The 20,404-nt window shown below is 33.8% G+C and overlaps 1 long non-coding RNA gene across 2 annotated transcripts in view; it reads right to left on the reverse strand.

The window, feature by feature from the left end:
- Window positions 1-9,486: 9,486 nt before the first annotated feature.
- Window positions 9,487-20,404, reverse strand: part of LOC149222502 (uncharacterized) — an 83,423-nt gene continuing 72,505 nt past the window's right edge. The window contains exons 1-4 of one of the 2 annotated variants that reach the window (XR_016249438.1): window positions 12,097-12,217; window positions 11,194-11,262; window positions 9,993-10,096; window positions 9,487-9,882 (exon numbers count right to left, since the gene is read on the reverse strand). This is a non-coding gene — a long non-coding RNA (uncharacterized LOC149222502). Of the gene's footprint in view, window positions 9,883-9,992; window positions 10,097-11,193; window positions 11,263-12,096; window positions 12,218-20,404 lie in introns of those variants that run through there. The other variant, XR_016249439.1, reaches the window with a different exon arrangement.

Consider the following 20,404-nt stretch of genomic DNA (forward strand, 5'->3'; position numbering starts at 1 on the left):
GTTGCCCCCTCGAAGAGGCTGATTTTGAAGTCGTTGATCTATCTTTTCTTCTATTTTGTGAGCTGGTTACATAACAATCTAGATGAGAAGATGGGGACTCATCACCAATATATCATTATGTGTACTCCCTAGCATCCAAACCAAACCTAATTTGTAGCAAGTACCCGCATTGTTGCCATGTCTTTGTGTGCGCCTTGTGTGTTTCCCACCAACGTGTATAGTAGCTTTGAGAGCAATGTCTAGTGCAGACAACCTAAGATGGTCTCACTTCTATTTCAAACTCTTTGAAAAAAGTAACAATGATTGTCAACACATCGAATTGAGTAGGTTCCCATACTTCTATGTCAATCCACTGCATAGACCTATTAATATAGGCGCATATTCTGGCGGGAACCTCGTGGAGGTGTTGCTACCATTTTTATAGCACCTCGTCTAAGTCCGACGAACATGATTTAATGCTTCTCTGGTTCAATTACTATTCCCAGTCGAGGTGACATAACCATCACACCGAGCTGTAATATTACAGATATTATCGAGCTCGACTGCGTCAAGGTCCTTTATCATTGGTTCGATATAGTGGTCCCCCTCCCTAGGATCCATTGCACGATGACCTATAGATATCCAAATTCAAAAATCATTTGGCCCTTCTTCAAGTTGATGATGGCCTAGTTATTAAACATTTAATCAATACCAAGTAATTCTAGGTAAGGGTCTCTATCATCCACAATTTTGATGACTTCAAATTCTGCCAAAATATTCAATCTGTTGATATTCACTTCCACATCTGCTAATCGTCGGATTGGGAACATCTAATATTGATTAGAAGGATGCAATTGGGTTGATGACCATATAAGCTTAGGATTTCCCATAAAATCCTAGGTCTTCTTTGGTAGGATATTGGCATCAAAACCAAATCCAAGATAGTATTGCCCATCTCATAATCTGCCATTTAGGTACTGAATATAAATTCAATGTTGGTGTGCCTTCGATGCAACACCTAATTCACTATCTTTGGAGGTACCTGCATAGAATTAGCTTCCTTTTGCTACGCACCGTGCTTAGTGGTTTCCTATGCACAGTGATCAATAATCTTACGCAGTCTCCCCATAGCATGTTCATTTCTCATCAAATTTAATCAAATCCTCAAGAACTTTTGGATGGGGCTCACCTCTCCTAGTGTCACTTTAGGTGAAGGCTCGCCATAGATCAATGGAGCATCATAAACCAATAGCCACTATGGCTACCTCACTGAGCTCGATGCACCCCGTTTTTTGCTAAGAAATCCCTCCTCACCTCCTTATAAGTCTTATTTTCCTTGGTAATGTTAAACCTTGGAGGAGGTTCTACAAATTTCCACACCCATCGATGAGCCCGATTCGTTGGATTTAACATTTTCATGCCTATTCTCGTCCACCTTTGGTCATTGTGCACACTTGTGGGTGGTCTAAGTGGGATTCTATTGTACCCATCTGCACATTTAGTCTACAATTTTCCTTCCATTTTGCCAATAATTACAAGGAAATATTTTTTCACGTGTTGAGATGCTTGCACTATGTACAAGTCATGTAGGGATTCAGACAGTCCCTCAACAGATGTCTTGGGGGACCACAATTATAGAAAAGTATCGATCCTCTTCCTTGTCCAAAACATCCTTTCCATCTTGTGGGTGGGTCATACCCTCTTCCTAGATGTCCCTGTCCTTGAGCAAGCACGGGATAATCTTGCCCTTAACATTGCTATGCAACCCCATCACCTTCCTCTATCTCTTGTATGCGACAAGTGTCATAGGTCTACTCGTGAATTAACTTTAATGCATGGAAAGAGTGAATTTCATGCCCAATTGATTTACATAAATAAAAAAAAGGAGTTCTCTTTGAGCTTTGGTACTTTTGCATCATTGGGAATTTTTTTGGTAGGTGCCCCCATGCTATACAAATATCACACCATATCCCTTTGCCTTGGGCTAACAGGTTGGCTTCCATTGTAGCCACATAATATGTTACCACAGGGAACTCATTATGATAGTGTCCCTCTTTCTCGTAGATTATGCACCATACCTCACATTTTTCCTTGCTTTTTGTGAGGTCTTGGAGATGTAGTGTCAAGTAGATAAATTGTGATTGTAATTGTGCCATTCTTGTGTTCCTCTCCCCACTTTTTGGTGTAGCCTCCAACTAGATGTCAATCAACAATGCCTCAAGCTATGAAGTCACTTTTTGTTGCGATAGTGGAATGGGGATATGCAACAACAACCCTACAATAAACCAATCCCAATGTTGTGTGTCAAGGATTTGGAATGTTAACATGTCCATTAAACTTTTAAACCATTGGTCGTAATCCCATACTAACTCACTACTTCCCTGCTTAATCTCCTTAATTTTGGTTATACATTAGGACTTTGACTTGGTCTTCTGGAATTCTTTCAGCAATTCATGTTTGATGTCCTCCAAAGTGCGAGGTTGTCCCCGGGGAGTGGTATCTTTATATTTCATATACCAAGTGAGTGTGCAATCCTAGAAAGTAGTTTCCAACTAAGCTATTTTTTGTCCCTTTATATGAGATTTGTTTAACAATCCATAAATATGCACACATAACCATTGTTGTTCCGGATCATGGATTCTGGTCCCATGGAATATTGGTACTCCCAATGCAGAATCGACACCTGCCATGGCTTTTCTTCTGGTGCCTACCTATTAAGAGTTTGCAGTCCCCATCATGGACTGAATAAATTGAATTGTTTCTCGTACCTGCATTCCCTTAACTTATCTTGTACCTATACCTACACATGTTTCTCCTCCTTCAGTTTCTCTTATACCTATACATGCACTTTTTTAATCCTCCTTCAGCTTCTACCTATCCTTCCCTACTATTACTTTCACTATCCAAATGTTCATGACATCTTGATATTGATAACTAAGAAAATGCAGCAAACAACGAAGAATTTACCTCAAGTTCAGAAGGTGTGTGCAGGATGATTGGTTCAATTCAAAGGATGACTATGGCTTGGATGACGAGGCACAATATATCCTCTACGTGGAGATGTTCTTCCTCCTATGTTACTCAGATGACATGCTTTCCATTCTTATTTTCCATTGCAATTACCTTCTCCATGGTCCTCTCCATGGCACTACACTCCACTCCTTATGCAAGCACTCCTTTGCACCACTCTCTACTCTCTCTTCATCTCTATTTTTGCGGAAACCTAAACTTCCCATGAGCTATATGCTCTGATTCTCTGCGACATGCGTCCTTGTTATCCATCTGTCAGATATCATATCTATTGCAATACTCTTCCCTATGTATGAAATGTGAACATACCTGATCCCACTGCACATATTTCCGATTGCGTTGCTTGACTTTCCCACTCTTTACGATGGCTGAAAATTCTCCTCTACTCCTAGACTACCTATTCCCTTGGCACTTCTTCGCCTTTTGGAAGATCTTTGATCCCTCTGCAATTCATCCTCTAGTGCCAAATCAACATTTGTCTCTTTTTTGGCATCCTTCCCTACATGTACTCCATATCCTCAACCCACTTACAATTCACTTTTTTGTATCTCCATCACTATTTTCACCCCTTTTCCTTTCTTTTCTTCAAGCCATTTTCATGCCATCCCCTTGGGTCCCCACATCATGCAGTGCCTTAGTTGCTTGTAGTGTCGCATTATAGTGACATTATTTCCTTGTTGCACAATAACATTTCGATCCAAGTCGACAGTGTCCTAAGATATCTACCACATTTCCTTAATAAGTCTTGCTTGATTTCACTGAAAGATTGGGTGGATGTTACTGCAAACTCTACTATATACCCTTCTAACATGCTAGTTAACTATAAATCAACTAAATTACTTACAATATTCACTCTTCGCAGTAGCTCAAGCATCCAACAGTAAGGTTCGGGTTGTCTCTTAGTCCTCATCGCTTCACTTGGTGTTTAAGCCACTCCCATAAGATGACGGGGAACTCCACAAAGAAGATCTTTTGGAACTCAGAACACATGCATCTATGCAACCAAGCTTTTGGAGCAATGTGTAGCTTCCTAGTTTTATCTACCACGAACTTGTATAGTTTCTGTTCAAACCAATATTCAATCTCTTCTTGGGATGGCCTCCACGTCCCATTTTCTATCATAAGCCTTCAAGGTCTTGGCAACGAATCCATTTTTTGGCTCTCATGAGGGAAATGACCTATGTTTCAGAAGTTTTCCAACAAAACCCCCATGGATATCGACATTTTCAACATCTTCCAGCAGACGAGGTCGTACCCAAGGTATGAAATGGGTTTGCAGAACCTTTAAAGGTTATGCAATGAGACAAGGGAATAGGAGACGATTATGGCTCATAATTACCCAACCCAGGCTAGCATAATTACTATATGTTGTAGACAATTCCCATTAAGAAAACATAATTACTATATGTTGTAGACAATTCCCATTAAGAAAACATACATTCCCAACCTCACGATGCACATTACAATATTTCCTAGATTATATCCAACATAGGTCGCACATAAAACATTGTTTGAACATAAAACTCATTGTCCAATAGGCCTCCATAATATATTAAATTCAACATGAAATAATAAAAAACATGGTCCATTCCTTATATAATGACATAGTTACTTACAATGGATAAAATAATTATACAGATAGAAATCAGGAACTTCATGCAGACTTAGAGTCCATTCATGACATTCATCATTGACACAAAGTACTTGAACAACAAAAGCTTAAATCTAGGGAAAAACTCCTAGAGAGCTCATAGTTATATTAACCAACAACAAAGAAATATACATCAAGTTAAGGTTTCTGATAGTAGACTTAAGAAGTAGTCATTCATAATATGTTACTGGCCAATGCCATGCAATACATGGTAACATAATAACTACAAAAATACACCATGTCAGAGCCTTAATACATTTATCTCCATGGAATCCATCAATATAATATCATATAACAATGGTAATACAAAAAAAAGCATAACATAATAGAAAAAAATATCAAACAATAGAAAAATTGAACCATCGAACAATGGAACAATTGAACAATACAACCATTGGACAACTGACGTTGAAACTCGAATAATAGACCCATCAGAGCACTAACAATGAAACCCTTAATCATCAATGACCTTCCTTTTTGTAGAGGTGGTCTTCCAGATCCAACTTCGGGAATCTTCTGCCAACTCACCTAGATGAGTTGTCCTCACTGAATCTGCCACCTTATCCCATGTCTAATTATTATGCATCGCTAATAAATACCCTATCGGTTGAGGAATAAAGCAGTTACTACATAGTAACCTTTGGTATTTGTTGCAACTATGTGCAGTTTATCGAGCATTTGCACGGTTATCTGTTCGCGATATCCATCCCTTCCTATGCAGTACCCCTATACTTAGGAAAAATTTCAAAAAAATTCCCCTCTTCCTTTCACCCCAAGTGGCTCATATAAACACTTGAAAGTGTTCATCTTGATGAGGTTCGAAATAAGAGAACTAGAAGTTCAACAAGACAAGATGATGGAGGTGATGTATGTAATTCAAATCAAATTGATATGAATGATATAGATGTTTTATATGAATTTTAATTGAATTAATAACTTTGAACCAAATTCCTTTGGAAGTTATTTCTCATGATTAGTGAAAATAAGCTACGTGTAAGGAGTATTATGTTCTCATCAAGAATGAGATGGAAGTTAGTGGATCCTCCATTAAGAACCGAACTGATTGGCTATAGGTAGGTCTACAAGAACAAGCACAAATCAGTTGGCTCACGACAAGCATAAGGCAAGGCTTGTGGCAAAAGTATATGCACAAAAAGAATACATAATCTACGAGGAGACTTTTTCCTCCACAACAAAATGGGTTATCATTCATGCATTGTTGGCTTTGGAAAAAAAAAATAGGTGGAAGATTTATGACATGGATGTGAAGAGAATGAGTCTTGAATGGAGATTTTAAAGAGATTTTCTACATGTCTCAACCAATGGGATCCTTTGTGAAGGGTCAAGAACATAAGTTATGCAAGCTCATTAATTTCAACTATTTTAATCTTAATGATGCAACTTTTCTTGTCAAGAAATTGGTAAGACTATTGTGTACCTTGTAGTTTATGAAGATGATATTTAGATAATAGAGAACAATAAATATATTGTATCCATAAGAAATATTTGAAGAAGGTTTTGAGATTGTAAACATCAGACATCTTCGATACTACTTGTGTATAGAAGTAAGAATCCAATGTACATGTTCATATCCTAAAATAAGCACATCAAATAGTTGTTGAATAAAGCCGAAGTTATTGATTGTAATATTTTATCTACTCCAATGGAGAAAAATCTAAAGCTAACGTCAAAACAAGCTAATGAATTTGACAATGCAACTAAATATAAATAACCTATGTGGAGTCTTATCAACTACCAGATCATATATTTCATTTGTAGTTGGGATGCTTTCTAGGTTCCTACAAAAATATTGTGAAGGACATTAATGTGTTGCAAAGATATTTCCAAGATACTAGAAGGTAACTCAAGACTCTGGGCTCAAACAATCTAAAGGACTTAAAATTAGTTGGACATATAGATTCAGAATTTGATGAGGATAAGGAGAACGGAGTGTCTACTTCAAGATACCTCATAGTCTTGGATTAGTAGCTATTTCTTAGATATTGTACAGATAGTCTATTCTAGGATATTTCACTACAAGGAAAAATATGTGGCTATTGTAAAGGCAACAAAGGTGATTATGTGGCTAAGGAAGATACTAGAGAATGTGCAAGAGAAATAGGTGAATGCTACTCCACTTCTTCTTTTTTAACACTTCAACAATCAAGTAGGCCAATAATCCTATATTCTATTATCAAGCAAAGCACATCAACATCAAGTATTATGTGATTTGACATCATGTAGAGGCAAATTCCATTCATCTAGTACATTATTCCATAAGAAATCAAATTGTGGACATTTTCAGCAAAGCACTTGGAAGAGGAAAAGTTCAAAATGTTCAAAAGAAATGTTTGGGCTAACAAAAACACCTTCGGAATAGGGGGAATGTTCGATACCTAATCCTTGGGATTACTGAATTGTAAATATTTAAATTAGGATAAATATGAAGAGCCATATGTGAACATGAACAACCTTTGGACATGTTAGAAGGTGAATCCAAAGGTCATCTCTCCTTCTCTCTCTCCATATATGTGTGTGGAGGGTGGGGGAGGGAGGGGAGAGAATTACTCATCCTTGGCCTATCATCGCTCATGATTGATGTAGTTATCCAATAACACATTGTTAATTAATTTGGATTAATTCAGTGTCATAATCTATACCAATAATTTTATTTATAATTCAAGTGTTGAAAATGAGAACACATATGTAGGCAAAGAATCCATTACAAACCTTTGTTCGCAAAATTAAGTCCTTTTGAGGGGAATTTGGAGCATAGCTATTTGAGTTGGATTGAAAATCAGATTCTAATTAATCCATTGATTCAAAAATACAAAAAATGTTCAAAGAGAGTGTGTCCTTTTGAATAGGATTTGAGGAAAAGTCATTTCACTTGGATTGGAATGGGATGTAGTTTGGATCAATGATTAAAAAATACATAAAATATTCATAAAGTTTGTGAGAGAGAGAGACAAAAAGGAGGGAGAATATGGCGGCAGCTAAGGAGGAGTGGGGTTTGAAGAAAAAATAAATTGATTGGATTATAATTAGATTGATTCAAAAATATGTAAAATATTGATGAGGGTGATTGTTATCGTCCATTGAGACTATAATCAGTCAATTAAACCTTAAAAACTATAAAAATTACTTATGCTCCTTTATAATTTTATTTATATGCTCAAAAGGAAATAAGAAAATGATTTCAAGATTACCATAATTTTGATTGCTTATGAGGTTAGGATGGTGAGTATAATAACCTATATTTTGAAATTGAGCATTTTAGAAGATTTTTTTCCATTTTCAACCCTCTTAATGTAGCATATGATGACAAGTTCTTATTTTTATTTATTATAATTAATTTTAATTGGATTCATTAATTCAAAAATACATAAAACATTCAAGAAATGTAAGCATGTGGATATATGTAGACTTTGTTGATTTATCATATGAGTGAAATGGGAAAACCTTATGAAGAAACTATCATAAATTTTGAAAATGCATAAATTAAATATTTAAATCAAAATAAAGCAAAATATATAAAGAGGAGATTTTAAATATGGTTGCAATTTCAAAAATAATATAAACTAGTTTAATGAATAAATATTAAGAAAAATCTTTCGATAGAAATCACATAAGAGAATTTTTGTATTAAATATTAATAAAATATAGTTATGTATTAATAATCATTTAAAATTTAAATTTAACCTCTAATTTATTAGATAATCCTATTTTAAAAATTTCCAATAATTTTAATAATTAATAATATTCATATTCTAAATAAACCATTAATAATTTTAATAATAATTACTATTAACTTTTTATAATAATTTGATATTATTAAAATATTTATTACATTTTCATAATTATAAGATAAATGTCATTAGAAGTTAGAGCTTATCTATCTTCATTATTATTTATAGCATCTTCATTGATCTAAAATAAATGGTATTTTAATTTATGTATTTTAATTATTATTATTCTACCATAGTTACACATATATATATAACTTTTTATAAATATAATGATTTCATGTATAATTTTTTTATTTGGTTAGAAATCATGAAATTTCTTTTATATTGATATATACCAATATAGATTTAAAGTATTTATCCCCTAAAACTAGTGTAGATCCATCTTAATTTAGGATCTACTAAGGACTAAGAGGGCTCAAATTTCTTGAGGTGCAAATTTCTTTTAGAATGAAGAGATTTGATCTCTCTTTAAGAGGGAAATTAATTTTAATTTAATTTGTTTTATTTTGACCTAGTCAAAATATTAAACATTACAACTATCTCTACCATGCTAGCTAAGAGAGCCTCTCGGTGAAATTAAATCTAACCCAAATATCAAATTGAACAAACATTAAATTGATGTATAAAATATCTTCTTGTGTGGTAAGAAATTTTATTATTAAAATTTATTGAATGTACTTACTCTAACCTCTTTTAAATGTAAACCTGTAATTTAAAAAAGACATTTTAATGATTCTTAAACCCAGTCCATTGATAAATTCAAAAACTTTAAATAATAATAATAATTAAAAATTTAATTAAAATCTCAAAATTATTTATTTTTTTAAATATAAAATAAAATAAAGCATTTAATCTCCCCATCGAAATCCAGTGATACGCTATAAACACAGTGGCACAATGGTTTATACATTTTCTTTTTCTATTATCAAATACATAAGAAGCAAATACTAAACAGTTCCCCATTAGAAGTAACCTCAACTCACTTTGAAAGCATTACTCAAAGAAAGGGTAAACGCTATATGCTGACGATCAGATGTATGTGAATTTGAGCTGAGGCTTGATGGGCAAATTGTTCTGAAATATGGTTTGAAAATTTTTCACAATAATTATTTTTCTTTATCAAAAATGTCAGTTTAACCTTCAAAGTTACAGTGAACTATGCATAGTTCTAAGCGGCAGAAGCTAAAAATTAGCCAATCTGTTTAAAATAAAATAATTGTTGGAGCTTAATCACCCCATTCTAAAAGCTAAATTATAGTGCAGCTAGGAGTGATCTCTGCATAGTTCTGAGCTGCAGATCCTGAAAATGAGCAGGCTTCAGTTCCAGTGATTAAACTAACAAGAACACGTTTCCTTTCCTTGGTATTTGACATAAGCTGCTTCTATTCATAGTTGGGGACTTTTAACAAAAGATGGCATGTCAATGATAGAGTGCAGAACAGCAATCCCAACATACCAACAGCGTAATATTTCCTGAACACAGAATAGCACAGAAACATCATTTTATTTCAAGGCTACAAATAAAGTCCTACTAAACTTTATACTGGTTTATCTCTGAGTTAAGCCTGTGGGCACATGCATACCCGTAAGTCGATCTATTTTTAGGATCTCCGGTTGAATAGCCTGTGAAGTAGAAATACCGTGCAACAGTATACAACATACCGAAAATGGCGGAGGCTATAGGGTGCTGCAATTGGAAATATCCCAAGACAAAGTGATAAGTTTGCAAAAATGTAAATAATAACTAAAATCAAAGTGTTGGATTTTCACACTCACTTAGTTTAGGGTTATTTGAACTAATTTCCATTCTGGGATCCACTATAGGACCATTAAAAAAAGTAATGATAATTTCCATTCAGGGATCCACTATAGGACCACTCAAAGAAGTAATGATAATGGTTTGAAAGTTTACTAATGCCTATGGGAAAATCTCAACATAGTATTAGAACTTTGGCCCAGGTTCAATTCGCCAATTTAGGTTTGTGGGGGGTGTTGGATTAGTCAATCACATAGACTAACCGCCACTCTGTCATCCACCCTGGGACCACTCAAAAAGTAACCGTCACTCTGTCATCCACCCTGGGACCACTCAAAAAGTAATAATAATGGTTCTATAACTTATCTATGTTCCTTCAGAAAATATTTTGATATTAAATGTAGGAGGTGGATCTCATGTTCATCTCCCAATCTTATCTCAATTGCTTATTCTTTGGAATATCTCAATTGCTTATTTTTGGAATATTTTAGAATCTACTAACGCGAGTGAGGTCAATTTAAAATATTTCAGAATTGAAGGACAAGAATGAAGTCCAACTCTGTCTAATTCTGAAATATTCCCCAAATCTACCATCTAAATAAGTTCAAAACTGAAAGTCCAACTGGCGCAGGGCATAGGCTATGGCTTTCTATTCTTTGAGCTCTATGAAATGAAAGAAACTGTTTTGCTTCTATTCTAGAAGCATCAATTTTCTTCAAAGCTAAACACATACCAACAATATCCTTCAAAACACAGTATTGGCCCCAATTCACTTGAATACAAACTTCTTGGAAACAGAAGTTCTTGTGGATCCATGGTCAGCCAAGCCAATTTCCCAGTTCCAGGGTACACAATGGATACTGCACATCTAGTCTCATGTGCAGCAGGTGTGTAACATAACAGAAGGATGGAAACTACACCCCACTTCTACAATTACTGCTCCGAAGATGAATCACGTATCCAACCTCGTCTCCTCAGAGAAAATAAAATACAACCAACTTAAATAAAAACACAAATTAATACAATACCTGTAAGCCACCCAAAATGAGGACCACAAAGAATACAGGCATACTCTCCAGACAGTTCTGATGTCCTCGCTGTAACCAAACAATCAATAATTGGTCAAACATAAAAATACACAGTTAATATTAACATTATCCAGCCCTAATTTTGTCCAGAAAACTGACGAGAAAAAATAGACAGGACATTTTTCAGGAACAAGGAGAGGGATATAGAGTAAACAACTTGGATGAGAACAACTTATCAGATTCGGCAACAAAAGAGCTGAATACAGTTAAACATGTTTGCATCCTTGTTCTCACTTTCAATGGCGTACAATTTCGGGTAAGGGACATTATATCTGCACAAACCAAAAAGGAAAAAGAACACATTGTGGGCCAATTCTTTGACTCCTTTCATAAAAAATAAATAATCTACTAGGTGAACGACTTCAATTCGTTGTTTAGGACTACAATTGAGTAATGATTGGCTAGGATCACTACACTCTACACTTCCAGATAAGTTGTTTAATTGCGACAAGTGTATCTTTATATTTATTGTAGATTTTAAGAATGTTAGATAAGTTGTTTATTGAAAGATATTTTTATATTTAATTTATGGTAAATTTCTAAAATATTTTAAAATCTGATTTTTTTTTAACTATCAAATTTAAATTCTAAGAAATCTTTAATTATGATCCAATTTCTCAAATTGTAAAAGATTCACCAATATCTCAAAAATTTGTACATGGATTGATACAGTAAAATATATACATAGATCTTTTTCAAACCATACTAATCTAAAAATATTTCATCCTTCAAAATATTCGCATCTGAGATTATATATTTCAAAATATTCACATCTGAGATTATATATTTCTTCAAAAGAGAGAGAACCTAAATGCTAAGCAATTGCAACATAATTACTCATACCGTTTTCTAACCTTTCCGACCTGAATGGCCATCCAGACATTGAGCACTGAATATGCCACAATAGCCAAGACTACCCACCCAAAGGCAGGAGGTAAATCAACCGCCATCCCTGTAGCTTCACCTACCAAACATATCACGCACTTTCAGAGTAGCATAAATAGTCAACACCCAATGCAAATCCAAACAAACCCCCCAAAAAATTCAGATCAGGCATTCCTTTCTACTTCTGCCATGGCATTACAGAGCATGAGAGCTCTGAAATAAGGAGATTAAACCATATTGAAAACTGAGAGTCGTATTCAGAATTGGGGATTCTTCGTGTAGCTGCCAAATTTCAGAAAACCAAAGAAGGATCTCACCCAATAAACTGACTTAAATTTCTAAATATAGGGATGCAGCTGCTCTTCCGGTTTGATTTAGTCAGAGATTTGTCAGTGCCTTTGTCCCCAAGGCAAGAAATATGGCAGGTACAACCGGCTTGAATGCTTCCAAATTTGTATATATCCTGAAGTTTGTGGTAGAGTTTGATTGAATCGATTCATTTCACATGACACCGGGGATGGAATTTGACGGGGTTTTTGCCTGTCATGAGGCATTTTGCCCGTATTTGACGCTTAAAATTTCTGGATACCCGTCTTTTCGAACGTGCTTGGAACTGTGGGAAACGTATTTTTGACGCGCAGTAATTTTCTCAAAACGTTATTAAATCCTATTTATTTTTGCTTTAAATTTTGTAATATTGTATGTTTATTTGTATTAATAATACAGATTTTAGATGAGTTATAACTTGATGTGAGATGAGTTGTAACTAGCAAACTTGCAACTCCCTGCTTAGAGGGTTCAAATCAATATAAATCGCATATGAACAATATCACTAGGGAAAATTGAAACTAAACGAAACATAAGTAATCGAGTTCATATGGAACGATGTTAAAATCACTGCATCAGTTTGCCTAGTATGTAAACTCTTTTTATTCTACATAATAATATATGGTCAGAGTATAGTTTCACTTTGTTTATTTCCACGTACATTACAATTTATTATGGTGGATGTTTAAAGCATGTCAATGACTTTGAATTTTTTTTTTGAGAAGAAAAAATATGTATGGTGGATGTTTAAAGCATGTCAATGACTTTGAATTTTTTTTTTTGAGAAGAAAAAATATGTGTCATATTAGGACAAATTTATCAATTTTAATTAATGTAGAAGGGACAACATGTCACAGAGAGGTAAGTTAAAGTCTCTTTAAAAAAAACTAGTAACCTTTATAATAGTAAAAATATGCATAGCATTACAAGTAGGACAAGTATTAATCTCATAGAGCTCATAGAGTGAGACTTCGATCTCTATAATCATCGAAATCTGCATAGCATTACAAGTAGGACATCGATTCAACTCATAGAGTAAGACTTGCCATCTCATCCCTTTTTTTTAGGGGCAATGGGTATTACAATGTTACATTATTTTTTAGAACACATTTTATTGATAGTTAGAAAACTAATGTTGCACATTCCACATTTAGGCGAAGACTTAATCTTTTCATAGATATACGAAAGATATACTTCAGTTGCATAGATCCAAAGAAACTAGCTCAAGCTACTCCATAAGATTATTCAGATCATTTCTCAGAGACCTGTTCTACTGAATTCTTTTTCTGTAAATTGTTCTATAATTGCATTAAAAATAGCTAAATCAAATAAATTTCTTAATGGACCTCGCCAGGGGCTTTAAGAGAGTAAAAATTGCCCAGGATTTAGTGAAAATGGGGTTGACCGTTGACTCACTAAGCACAGTGCAAAACAACCAGACTTTAATACATAATTTAATCCGTCAAGGAGTGCAAAAAGGCCCTTGATTTGCGGCGGAAGAATACTTCAAAAGTATTATGTGTTTGTGTCTCACCAAGTAGTCAAATACTAAATCTGTGCAAGTTAAATCAACAAATATTTCATTATTTTGTGAGACCAAGACACAGGTTAACCTGTTCTACATGAACTTGTTACTGCATTCATTTCACCCTTTGGCATCAAGGAGAAAAGATTCAATGCATTCACATCTTACCCATCAACATCCAGGAGAAGAGATTTAAGTCATTCACATCTTCCATCCCTTAAAATGGTAAGACAAATTTAATCCGTCAAGGAGTGCAAAAAGGCCCTTGATTTGCGGCGGAAGAATACTTCAAAAGTATTATGTGTTTGTGTCTCACCAAGTAGTCAAATACTAAATTTGTGCAAGTTAAATCAACAAATATTTCATTATTTTGTCAGACCAAGACACAGGTTAACCTGTTCTACATGAACTTGTTATTGCATCCATTTCACCCTTTGGCATCAAGGAGAAAAGATTCAATGCATTCACATCTTACCCATCAACATCCAGGAGAAGAGATTTAAGTCATTCACATCTTCCATCCCTTAAAATGGTAAGACAAAGATACCTGCAACATGAATGAATGAATTTTTGACGAATTGTCATCAGGGAAAAACTCAGGAAAAAACTATATTTATGTATTCACTGCTTCTGTATACACTCACATGCTTAAGCTACAACGAATGTTCAACGAAGTAGATTTTCTGATGTCAAACATTTGACAGTGAAGGCTTAGGACTAATTCGCCTCCCTCTAGCCATGCATTTATAGCTAGCAAACTAGCAATATGTCAAACTCATTCAACCACATGGTCCCTCTGGTTGTTTCCTCCATGGATCGAGCTACTCCCTTGTAACAAATGTGAAGGACGTTGGAGCTTTGGAGCTTTGAACCTAATAATCGGTGTCCACAACACCTCACAAATCTCACCCTCAAATACCAGTGGGCAACGGTTATCCCATGTTAGTGTTCCCTTCAACTTCATTATTAAATTTGAACATGTGTTTCTCAAAATGAAATCCTGAAACCCATTAATAAATCACAAATTTGCATGTTATGAATTATTTTAACTTACTCTTTTAATTTTTTGGCATTATATAACTTTGTTTTTAGTTATAGTGTCTCATATTGATTGATAACAACGTTTTGTCAAACCCACATACCTAGCGTAATATCTTCTAAAATAAATAAATGATTTGTGTGTTATGATCATTTTGTAGTTAAGATAAATATGTGAAATTTTTTAAAATAGTTATGTTGTTGAAGGGTATTTTTTTAATCAAGCTTTAATTTGTAAACAAGTTAATTTATTATGAGAATATTATTTTTGAAGGGCAAAATTTTAAACATAACGTTTTTTGATGGGTAACATAAGAATGAAAACATCAAAAAAAAAATTGTATGACAGGCAAAAAAAAATCCAAATTCCAACCCTGCATGACACCAATGGTCTAATTAATGGAATCCATTCTTTTCAGATGACACTAGTGCAAAAATTTAAATTTTACTTTTGTGTCGGCCTCCCGCTAATATATTGTAATCGTCTTAAAAGTAACTAAATTTGACTTTTGCAATATTTGTTTTAATCTGTGTAATGTTTCGAGGGTATGCAATTTTTTTTATTAATTTAAGTTATACAATTTTAAAAATAAAGTAAAATATAATTTTGATATTATCGGAGTATTTTAAAAATTATAAATTCCAATTAAAAATCATCTCACATTAATTTTCCATATAATATTATTTATCAAATTAAATTAATTAATATGTTTATTTTGGAATAAAACTTTTACAATTTTAATTTATTTATCAAAAATTATTTGCCATATAGTATATTTGTCTAATTAAATTAATTTGTGTGTTTATTTTAGAAGAGAACTTTCACAATTTTAAATTATTTATCAAGAATTATTAGCTAGATGGTAGAGATTATTCTCTACACTCTTGTCCTTTGTAGATAGTCCTAGGCTAAGGGACTATGCCAAAACATCTAAATAATGTTTTTGATTTTAAATGGATGACCAATGCTTAAACTTTTAACAGATGTAAATCTTAATTATTTCTGAGAAAACAGAAGAGTTGATTCTTCACTCTTCATGGAATTAATCTTTAAAATGATATGAAAACCAAAAGTAAAGAAGATATATAATTCTTTAAGTATTCAAACTGAATGTTTAATTTCTTATATATATCATATGCATATAATAAATTTCTATAGTCAAATAGTAAATGTGCAAGAGATGACAAAAGTCAACAATTTATTGATTTAGAGGAATTAACTAAGACAAATAATTTCAATTAATTTATCTCTTTAAATAATAATAACTTTGCAGGAGCTTTTAGATAGATTGGTATTCAATCTAATCTTACCTAAACTTCTGTGTTACCTTAAACATGTGCAGATAAAATATAAAATGGTAACATAAATGAATACCAGAAGAACTCACAGAGATACACAAGTTGTTCATAATGAATCCAAAATCCTTCTATTAATCTTTAGAAAACCCTTTCTTCTATGAAATACAAAATATTTATAGAGTTCAACTTTCTAACATATCTAAACTAAAATAAAAAATTATTACAAAATATAATATCATCCAAAATATTTGGGATATTTCAACAATAGACTAAAAATAGTGGATCTGAACTAATTTCGAGGGATGTTGTTGATGACTGTAGCTGAAAATCCGTTTCTTTTGATGACTGCCCCTGAAATTTTGTTGTCTACTGCTGAAATGGTATTGTATGTGCCTGAAATTCTTCATTATGTTCCTATTCGATGAGCTCACATAGTTTATCCCATCTCTTTTCATCAGGGAAAGAAAATTTTAACAATTTCCTATCTGACCCATCAATTTCAGTATATTTTTCAAAAGTGAGCTTAGTATGAAACAAATGCCTAATTTCACATTGAATTAACAAATCATAACTTAAACTTTCAATGAAGGCTTTCCCAGTAATAACTCCTGTGATTTTGGAAAATTTGGTCTTACCCATTGTTATATCATGTAGCCTTTGTTGATACTCTTCAAGTGGGATCAATTTGCCACTTCTATCCTACAAAGCTGGAATTCCTTTCTAATGTAAAGAATTGAATTTCTTGTGAAATTTCTTAATTTGAACCTCCAAATTCTGATACTTGTTCTCGAGTTGTAGCATTAAATTTCCCTTTGTTAAAACCTTTTTGGCATCTAAGAAAGCTTCAATTCTATCTTTAATTCTGAATTCTTCAAACTCGTCTTTGTCTTCGAGTTTAGGACTTTGATTATCCTTGTAGCGTCTCCAAGTTTGTGGTCTAGGTCCTTCTTTATTTCTGTTACTGCTTCTTGTGACCTTTGCAATAAATCTTCCTACTCAAAAATAATTTCAAATGAGGGCCATAACTCAGTCACTGATACATTAATGTCTATCTAAATATTCTCTTTGGCCTGAGCAATGGTTTGTGCAATTAAGGATTCATTTTCATAAACTTCTAATTGCTGAGTTAATTTATAATTCTTTTGAATCTCAACCAAATATGCATTATCAGACTTAACATTTTGTTCCTGGATCTTTTAGAGCTTCATTTTAAGTTTTCCAATCCCTTGATCCTTCAAAGATAAGTATCCCATGGTTTTTTACAGTTGTTCTCTTGAGTCAGTAGACTGTGTTTCTATTGCGATGGTTATTGTTGTAGATGTCCCTGCTACTGAAGTACCTATTGTAGAAGTAGTGGCTATAGGAATGGAAGTTGAAATGTTGATTTGTTGTTCTTTTTCTTTTAGGAGTGATTCCATATCAGCTTCCATTTTCTAAATTTGAACATATTTTCTTTCCCCCTTTCTAGCTGACCAACTTCCTTAGCTTGTGGATTTTCAATAGTAGGAAGCTCAAGTTGTTCGCTCAATGCTTGAATGCCAACATTCTTATTTTTTATCATTTCTTCTGCCATTTTGATATTACTAGGATCATATCCTAATTTGATCACCAGATCTTCAAGAGCTTTGATTCTAGTATCTTTGGCTAAGGATGACATTCTCTCCATCTTTAATTGTGAATGAATATTGTTCAAGGAAGGTTGCAGTTTTGAAGTTGCCATTACTGAACTTGTCAATGTGGAATATATCATTTCACCATCCTTCTTATGCAGGTCAATCTTATCAATGGCATGAATTTTCTTGGTGTCAAAAGAAAATATGGATGTTTTGTAATCTCTCCACCCTTAGGGACTAGAACTTTGGGTTCCAAGAAAGCTAATTGAAATTGTCCCTTCTCAGTGTCAAGTGCAGATAGAAGTTTGTGTTGCGTAGTGGAAGATTGCATCCAAAATTCTCAATAAGTCGTAGCCTTCAATGCTCCATTCTTCCTTTTAATTTTTTTGTATCTAGCAAAAATATTTTGTTGTGTTGAATCATGAGAAACAAAGGATATAGGAGAATCTGTAATTTCTTTAGTTCGTGGAAAAGAAGTAATGGGAAATCCTGACATCACCACTATTGTTTTCTCCTGTGAGATTTTGTCCTTTGAAGACTCTTGATTAGTATTTGTCTTCTTTCTCCTTTTGAAAACTGTGAAACCTATAACTTGAGTTTCTGAGTCTGTAGGAGAAAAACTTTCTCTTGGTCTTTTGGTTTCTTTTTCTTGAGGAACTAGAGTATGTGAAGATGTTTGACTAGCAATCTGTTCTTCTCGTTCCTATAATGTATTCTCTTACCACTTTTACTGATTTGCATACTTCTCTATGTCTGGCCTGGATGTATGTACATATGGAGTTGTTTTCTGCTAAACTCTCAACTTTGAAATAATCCCCAGGGGATCAGAGGACCAGGTAAAGATCAATTTGAATTTCATTTTCTTTAATAGCATATATGCCTCCTTTGTTGTTGCCCTGGTATTGATAATGAAAGGGCTAATTTGTGCCTTTAACCTGAATTGGGTTTTCTGTTTCCTGAATAAAAAATGCATATCATCCATGTTCATCATTTACCTTATGTATTCCAAAGCAAAGATCCTGATTGGCGCAAATACTGGTAACCTATATGGGGGGAATTCACATCCATATATTCTGATTTCTGTGTAATTTTGGTAGAGGTACCAGTCTCCAATTTTGGCTTATTCGATAAGGTGTAGAATTATTTTGATTTCAGTTGAAATCCTTGGTATAACATCACTGCTGAGAAGACATAAAGACATGCAAAAATTGATTTACATAATCATTGAAGGAATATTTTGTGTTCTTCCTTACCAAGGAAGTCCAGTGAATAACTGACTAAGGCTTTCCTTGTGCATCTAACTTCTGCAATGGAAACTTAAACATGTCTTTTTGATGAAATAAAAGTAAATACACCAGGAATGACTGATGTTTAAAAGCACCTTTAGTTGGAAACTTTAAAAAATAATCATGAATATTGTCTGTCAAAAACACTCTGTATTTGAAAATCAATGAGGGTTTATTACCCATAGAGAACATTGATAGAAATCCTATTATTACTTCATCAGCCCATTGATCGGTAGGGTAACCTAACAGACATGTGACCATAGAGATGACTTTCCTAGACATTTCTGGAAAGTTGAAGTGGAATAAGGTGGATAGGTCCTAGGAAACTCAAAATTCTCAGGTAAAAAAGATTTAAAGATTCGGTCTTGATGAGGAAATTTGAGCTTTTGGTAAATCTCCATGAGAGAATTAGTGGAGAAAAGGTGCAAAGGAGCTGAAGGATTGATTCGAAGTTCTTGACATATGGACTCAAGAGTAATAGCGAAGAAAACTTCATTATTTTTGGTAATTACAACCCTCTGACTAGGAAGATATCTAAGATGGCACTAGGTAACAAATTCAGGTAAGATATGGGTATGGGGAAAGATTAATTGGGGAAGGAATGACTCCAAAATGCCTAAATCATTGCTGACATCAAGGAACTTCCTGTTTTCCCAATTGTGGAGTTCATAAAGGTAAAACTCACTTTAGCTTTCTGAGATTTTATAATGTGTATCTACCAAGGAAAACTCATCTAGGTTAACTACAAAAGGTAATGTAGGGCTCTCTACCACTAATTTCAATTTTCCTTTAGACGAAGATATCGTAAAAAAGAAATTACAAGCTGAGGTTGTTGAATTACCAGAGAATTGTCTATTACTGGTATATGAAGATCAACGGCTATGCTATTGGTAGAATTCGAAGTCGCATTGGTAATGATGGGAGATGGAATGGCGAAAGGGAACATGCATAGGGATATGTGTCTTTTTTAAAAGAGGGAATTCAAACGTTTGTATAGATCCAAACTATTTTAGGCGTTTCAAATTAAAGAATTAGATGTTGAACCCAAAAATTAATGCTTGAATGGGTATACGAACATTTGGCGGGAGAAATTAAATGTTTAACGGCTAACTGGCGTGGGAAAATAGGAAGAGGACAGGTGTCGAGGTGTGAATAGGAACGAGAGTGGGAAGTGGTTT

Source organism: Pinus tabuliformis, chromosome Q (genome assembly GCF_031772625.1).
Source record: "Pinus tabuliformis cultivar Carrire ecotype Pingquan chromosome Q, CPIR1, whole genome shotgun sequence".
Taxonomy (NCBI): Eukaryota; Viridiplantae; Streptophyta; class Pinopsida; order Pinales; family Pinaceae; genus Pinus; species Pinus tabuliformis.